A 7,868-nucleotide genomic window follows, 5' to 3' on the forward strand; every position below is an offset into this window, starting at 1 on the left:
AAAGCCGGAGGAAAATGTCGGGGGGGGGGGGGGGGGGGGATGCTCGGCTGGGGTCCTGCTAAGCGGTTCTGTCGCTGGAGGTCGCGGTCCTGCGTGGAGGGCCGATGGGCAGCAGGAGGATGAGGGGAGAGGGGAGCTCACGGTGGGAACGCGTGGGCTGGAGCAAGGCTGAGCTCAGGGCCTAGGGGACGAGGGGGGTGACCTCGGTGGGACGCCAGCACCCTCCGTTGTAGAAGCATCTTCCAGCTCCTGGCTGCTCCCAGGTGAAGGCAGGTCTGTGCCTCTCACCCCAGGATCCTCAAGGCACTGGTGAGCCTTCATTCACTCTCTGCAACACGCCTGTAGAGACCAAGTTCAATCCCTTCAAAAATCCCACGGACTCAACCTACGGCGGGTTTGCGGCAAAGCCAGAAAACCATACAAGCGCTAAAAGCAGCGGCACTCAGCTCTTTTCCACCTCAAAACCATGCAGGACTTTATGCTTCTACAAAAGCTCTCTGTGTATGTGTGCACACATTCATTAGCTGTACCGATGCACACGATAAATACAGTTTTCTTCCCGCCTATGGTGCAACACAGGCCCCGCTGGAGCTGCCCAGGCATGCCTGGACTTCTGTGGTAGCAGCCAAGCAGGGGAAAAAACCACACTTGGATACAGTAAAACCTGTCCGCAAGGCTGCAGAGAGCCCAACACAAAACACATGGGGTATTTGCAAAGGGGACAAAGGAGCACAGCTGATACAACGCTGGTCTTTGCACTTTTTTTTTTTTTTTTTTTTACCAGCAAAGGGTTGCCTGACACTCACTTCTCCAGGGATATATTCCCCAGGTCGATGTTTCTAAAATGCATAGGCCTCCTATTTCCCAGCCTTCCACAAACGAGGTCATTAAGGCAGAAGAGTATAAAAACACCATCACCACATCCCAACTCAGGCACCCAGCAGCAGCACACCCAGGGGACGAACAGGAGGATCGGCACTGAGCAGCGGGGGATTTGCAGCACGTAGCTGCAAGAACTCAGCAAGGCTCATGTCTTCCCTCCAGCATCCCTCACAGCCACTACTAATATTTGCATGGCTTTTAGGGAGAAAGGCCCACCTGAGACTCGGGCACAGGCCCTGCTGGATTTCAGTTTGGTCCCCAAATCTGCTGCAAAATGCCCTGTGCAGCCCCTTCCTTTGCTGCCCATCAGCAAAATACCAATTTTTTGCAAGTATTTCCCTTCGTCTGCGGTCGCAGGGCTGCAAGCGCGTTGCAGCAGGGGGGTCCTGCTGTGTGCAGAGCACGACCTGTCCCACGCCCAGCTGGGGTGATCAGCAAGACTAATGTCCCAAACCTTCCCCATGCAGCACAGGCATTTTAGCACAAGCTCTGCTGATGCAAAACTGATGTTAAAGGGATTTAATTCTATTTAAAACTCTACCCTGCCTCCACCACGGGGAATGCTGAAGGGAGAGCTCAGATCACACAAGTGAGAGGAGAAAAGTAATTGGAAACTGTGCAAGCCAGTCACTTTCTCTTCCTAATTATTAGCTTTAACCCTATTATTGCTTAAATAACAACACTAGTGGCACTTTTCTGGGATGCAGTGTCATTTCTACAGCTAGAGAAACACAGCCCCACCCCAGAAAGACTCCTGGGACCAGCAGGATTGAAATCTGAACAGCGACTGGGGCACAAAACAAATCCCATCCAGCTGAACGTGGTCAGTGCGCCAGGGAAGGAGCAGGGTTGTTCGCTCAGAAAGGAAAATCTAATGCAAGGCCAGCCCTTGAGTGCAGTTTTGCTTTGCAAATCCCCCTGCGTCTCTCTTCCAAGGCAGACCTTCAGCAGCCCGAGCAGTGCTCGCATCTCCCCACCACTAGCGACTGCAGCCTGAGCTTGCAGCCTGCCCAGCCCCGGCCCGGGCTGGCTTTTTTTATTAAGCAACGGCGTGTGCTGCTCGCAGCATATCCACCGTCTGTTCGCCATGTTGCAACACGCTGCTATGGAAATGATCATTCCCTGGGCGATATTTGCTGTCACCGCCGCTGTCGGAGCAGGGTTTTGTTTATAGGGAAGCTGCTACCTCTCCTGCCACGCCAGCACCAGAGGTTGGGATGGGATCCGAGGATGCTCCACGCTCCGAGTGCAAAAGCTGGGAGCTGTGTGGGCTGTGCAGCCGAGTCTGCGTCTGCAGAAAGCTTTTCCTTCCTCAGGTATTTACTTAAATGTGTTTAATAAAACCACTGAGCTCTTTTTCCCCAGGACACAGCAAGTCTGTCAGGCTCAGCCACACAGCCTTTTGTTCCACGTGGGCTCGCCACGCTGCGTGTTATTTAATAAAGCATCCTCAGACGCCGTCACGGGGGTTTTCCCCAACGCATCCTTGTTGATTTAATTGTCGGGATTCCAGTCACCTCCTGGGAATAGCGTTGCATGCAAGCAGGGAGCTTCGGTCCCCCCCGCTCTAGGGCACTCCCTCGCTTTGCTCCATCGCAAAAGGTCTTTTCTTTCCTCCCTTCGTCCCTGCTGCGGCTGTGCTCAGACCTGAAAAAAATCAGTGGAATAACACAGCCCATGCACAGCACCCTCTGGACCCCCACTCGGGCATGGCTGGAGCCACGAGTGGGGCTAGAAAGTGGGTATGGGGTAGTATCCCGTATCCTGCACTTGCACTCTTGGATGCGCATTGATGCAGGAGCTGCCCCGGGGAAGAAAGATGCAGGGGATGGGCTGAGCCAAGCCAGGTGGTGGATCTGCTGCTTGGCTCAGCTCAGCCCATCCCCTGCCTCTCCCCTCCCCTTCCCAGGGCTGGATGAGGCCCTGCACAGGGTCCATTCACACTTCAAGCTTCATCAACCCCCTTTTTCCTAGTGCATCACTAAACCCACACATCCATCTGTCTGTTACTGCCATCTTTGTGGCCAGTGTTACCCCCAGACCTGTTAGCTTGTGAACATCCCCCTTCCATATCTACCCATGCTAAAGCAGATCAAGAAGGTGCTCCAAAACCAACCAACGATGTGAGCGAGGAATCTGTTACTGGAGACAGCAGTGGCAAAGGCAAACAGCCATTGCCTGGCAGTGAACTCACCGAGCAGAGCGCACACAGCCCATACTTTGTGCTTTTTTGTGAAAAAGCCAAGTTTTGCTAAGAGCTTTCTTGTGCCAAAGCAGGGAGTTGGTCAGCAGGGGAGTGGTGAAGCCTCAAAGCCTAGGATGGGGAAGGAACATACACACACGAGATTAATTATATCAACTACAAAAATAGTGGCTATTTTAAGGTTAATGCTTAAGTGATCTGACTCAGTCAGAAAAAGAGCCAAAGAAATTATTGGCATCAATGTTGGCTGCTCCACCAGACAAGCCGTGGTCACTGCTGGCATGGAGAGCCACCAAAAGAGTTGCTTTTCAAGGGGTTTTGAAAAAAATGTCAGTAGAGGAAGTTCAACACCCTGGTGCAACAGCCACAAACGGAGAATGCAGGAATGCATCAACTAGTCCCGGGGACATCCTCACCCGTGCCTCAGCTTCCCAGCCATCATCCTAATCTCAGATTACAACAATTTTACATATGTGTATGATTTCAAGACTGTGGGCAGCTTTAAATGGGACTCCACACCTTTGAGCTCATCAACCAGGGTGTTCCTGAAGCTCTTTTAAGCTTGACAAGATGCGAGCGGTGCTGCACTTGCTTCACCCCTGGTTTCAGGGCGGGCCACAGCAAGCACCAAGCGCTGGTAGTTACCATTCTGTTTTGATAGCTGAGCTATATACACCTAAGTAAGAAAGTCCTCAGAAATCAGGATTTCTAACTCAAAACACTCTGAGACTCAAACTCTAGCAGCCCTACTGGCTATCACCGTTATAAATTAATTTCAGAAAGCACAGCATTTTAGTGCCAATACATAGCATGGCTTTAGAGAAAGTGCAACAGAAACAAAACATACCAGGTTTTTGGGCAAATAGCAGCAGGAATGGTGCCCTGCAGGCTCTTTCCCCAGAAAACAGAATTGCAGATGTTGAAATGATGACCAAATGCAGAGGAAGGTCTGGAAATCAGCACAACTGTGCCAAGGCTGCACATACAGCTGTCTTTCAAGACTGACAGGCAGCCAAGGCGCTGAGCGCTACAATTTGCTACGCTATTAATTTCTCTGTTAAATTCTAGTATATTTTCTTAAAGACTGTATTCTCTTTACAGCCTCTGGGGCTGTAATTGTTATGCTAATGTGGGAACCTGCAAAGGGTGGCTGTGGTGAACTCATCAGCTGTTCTCCCAGTTACCTGCCATGTGCAGCCAGCAGTCGGCTGAGACAAAGCCAAGCAGGAGGAGGTGTTGTGATCCTCCTTCATGGCACATCACAAATCGCAGCTGGCAACTGGGAAGCCACCTTCTTTTTCTGCTCCTGCCACACTCATCCTGCAGTACAGGAACTGCAGAGCTCAGTCCAGCCACCTTGAGCCTTCAAACAAGGCTCAATACTAGAAACAGGCAGCACAATTGTTCAGGGACAGAAAATAAAAGACTCCTCATAACAACAACCAAGCAAGCGCTGCGCAGTTGTGTCTGTGTGAGATAAAAATCACAGTCGCAGAGGTAGCAGCAGCTTTTTGCAGCAAAGATGCCCCGCAGCATCCACCAGCGCCATCAGGGCTGAAAGAGGGGTTGGAGAGACTGTTCTCCAGGCTGTGAGCAACGCTCTGTACAAAGTTACTTAAGCACCATTCACCAATTCTGCTGCCCAGCTTCAGCAGATGTTTTTATTAAAAAAAAAACCAAAACCAAAAACCCTCTTTGAGAGAAGTGTCCCTAAAACTGCAAGACTGGGGTTTGGAGCAGAACAAGGCTTTTTTTTTAAATGTGTGTACATAAGAACACAAGAACCATGACAGAACCTTCAAAATAAAGCGAAGGTATGCGGCTGCCAGCTGTCTGCTTTCCTGCCCAAATCTTCGCTCTGAAGGTAGCTCGGTGTCTTTGTCCACTCAATGCTGAACCGCGAGCACTCACAGCGGGCACAGGGGAACAGTTGCGGTGATGGTTTTCACGCCACGAGCCAGACAGAAGTCAGCCTCCTTCAAAGATTACTCATGAGTCATATTAGATCGTCGGCCTCTCGGTGCATGGAGTCTGTCTGCTGCACACACCACCCCGCCGTGGATGCTGCCGTGGAGCAGCTCAAGGAGCAGCTCAAGGGCTGGTCACTGCAGATCTGGACTGGTTTTAAGGTGAGACACAAGCCTCTTGAGCAAGCTTCATAAGCAAACTGCACTGTCAGCATTGACGTCTGTCCACCAGAACCCCACCCTGCAACTGTTAAAAAAAACAAACAAACCCAAAACAAACAAAAACCCCAAAACCAAAAAAAAACCCACCAAAACCCCCACAAAACCCAAAAAACACTCAAACATACAAAATCAGCCTGTACCTATTTTTCAAATTTCGTTGCCATAAGATGTTGAACCTTTGCTTCCCACAAGGATGCTCTGATTCATGGCAATACACAGGCATTGTGTGCTTGGTAAATCCCAGCAGGTATTTCTGCCCAGTTTTTGCAACAACAGTTAAAACCCTGACTTACCATGAATACAGATTAGGGAACACATGTATCAGCTTCATTTTAACGTAGTACTTTTAACATTCCTCCTATGGAGCAGCTGAGCTCACTCAAGGCATCTACAAGGTTTAATAGTAAAACAAAAATGAACCCCCAAACCAGAAATTATGCATGCAATATACTTCACACAGATAAGCAAATGGAAAAAGACTGAGTCAGGCATTTAGTCCAGCTCACAGCCAATAAGGGGTCATTCCCTGCAGTATATTTAGCAGTGGTTTGTCCAGTCTAGTGCTGATTATCTAAAACAACACAGAACTGCCTCCATTTCTCCAGGGAGATTGCTTGCAGCCAAACCCATCTCATTGGCAAAAGGTTTCTCCTAACATCTTGTTTTCCTCTGCTTTCATTTCATCTCACCTCTCCACAGCTCGGGCCTTGAGCCACACCAATTAATTCCCCACCCATTTCTGCAGTTTCCCCCCATGCAGCCATTTTGTAGCGTGCTACATCTCCTTGGCTCTCTTTAAGCATCACTTAGTCAGGCTTACAGCTTTAATTCTTGTAATCTTCTGTCATTGCCGAATTCTCTCATCTCAGTCACTGCAGCTGTTCTTTGTAGCCCCTCCAATTTGGCTACCGCCTCCTGATATGAGATCCATCCCAAAACGAACAAGTTTGGCTTCTCCCAGGAGATGTAGATCAGTACCTTTGCAGCCGTGCCGGGTGCGGGATTCCTTCCGACTTCACAGAGCTCCTGCAGAACAAAGCATCCTGAGCAGCTCAGGGGAAGAGGCAGCTGAGGCACTAACAATTGCTCTTCTACACCCCACAGTAACTGGTGGGTGCACGCATGTTTTTAGGGAGATAGGCTGCCAATGGAATATTGTGCCACCCTCCAAAAATGACTCAAGACTGAAGACAGTATAGAAGATCAGCACCCCAGAACACTGTCCTCAGGGACAATATAATTTATTTATATTATTTAATATATTTACTATATTTACCCTTGCCACAGGAGACCGATGTTGTTAACAGCTCCTCTCGCTGAGGATGCTGGAAGTCTCTTGGCCAAGCTCAGCACAATCATCCCAAGAGGGACCAGTAAAAGGAGTTTTAAGCCATCCCCTCCATGTCGATCCTCATCTATGCTACCCACCACCACTGTAACAGTCTCACCTTGCATGCCTATTTTTTTTAGTAATACAAGAGCCAGCTCATGCATTGTATCTCAGCCACCCCACTAAAAATATTCCACAGGGGAAAAGAGGCACGAGAAAGCAGTGTCACCCCAAGGTACATTATTTTCCATGGATGAGAGAGATGAAAGGGATGACATGTATATGTTATTACTTAAGACACATGAAAGCCCTTGTCTCCTAACTGAGGACCCCAATACCAGGATCAGCTGTGCCAATACAAGCTGTGTTATTACCTCTTCTGTACAAAGCAATTTGTTTTTATTGACCATTCACTATACAGGGCACTACAACACGCTCCTGCTCATTAGAGTCTGTCAGTCAGAAGGCAAAGGAAGGTAAAAAGAAAGATTTAAAGAGAAGGCAGCTCTTTGCAGTCATGAAGATAATCTTGCTAGAGCAAGAGCAGTGACAGCAGGCAGCCTGGACTGCAACAAGGAGCAGCAAATGATCAAGTCAGCTCAGAATTTCAGACACTAGAAGAAAATCCTTAAAACAGGTAGAACAATCTACCTCCCCTGGACAGGAAAACACCTACAAACTTGCATCCAAACACAGCACATTGTTAGGGCTCTGGTTTTGTTTATTCTCCCCCCTACCAGACAATCTCTGCTTGCGATAGACCTTAAATACTCTGTTGCAATTAGGACCTTTTTCTTTTTGGCTCTCCTTAGAGAAGATAGTCAGAAATCAAGATTTTTTTTCTCACATAACCCACACTTGGTCTCAGTCTCAAGTAAGTCTTCCCAGAATTTAGTCCCACTTTACACACCCCACCCCATTTCACTTTTCATTACAGCTGAGCAATTTTTTGGCCCAGTGCAGCTAACTCCACTGTGCACTTAACGGCAGGGATGAGTTCGACTGCTGTCGCTTTAAGGGGGAATGTTTTAAGGCCAAATATACATTAGCAAGAAAAAGCAGAGGATGTTCAGTTTGGAGAAAACTAACAACCAAGAACTACCTGCATAAAATAGATGTAGGCTACCCCAGTGCAACAGCCAGCCATCACCTTCATCACATGAAGTTTGTTTTATTCTACAGCGGGGCGTTAGTTAAGTCCAAAACCCATGTACTTTTTATAGTTTAGTTCCCTGGTAAAACACCACCCACCCAAAGGCTTGAG

The sequence above is a fragment of the Harpia harpyja genome, chromosome 19 (assembly GCF_026419915.1).
Source record: "Harpia harpyja isolate bHarHar1 chromosome 19, bHarHar1 primary haplotype, whole genome shotgun sequence".
NCBI classification, from domain to species: Eukaryota; Metazoa; Chordata; class Aves; order Accipitriformes; family Accipitridae; genus Harpia; species Harpia harpyja.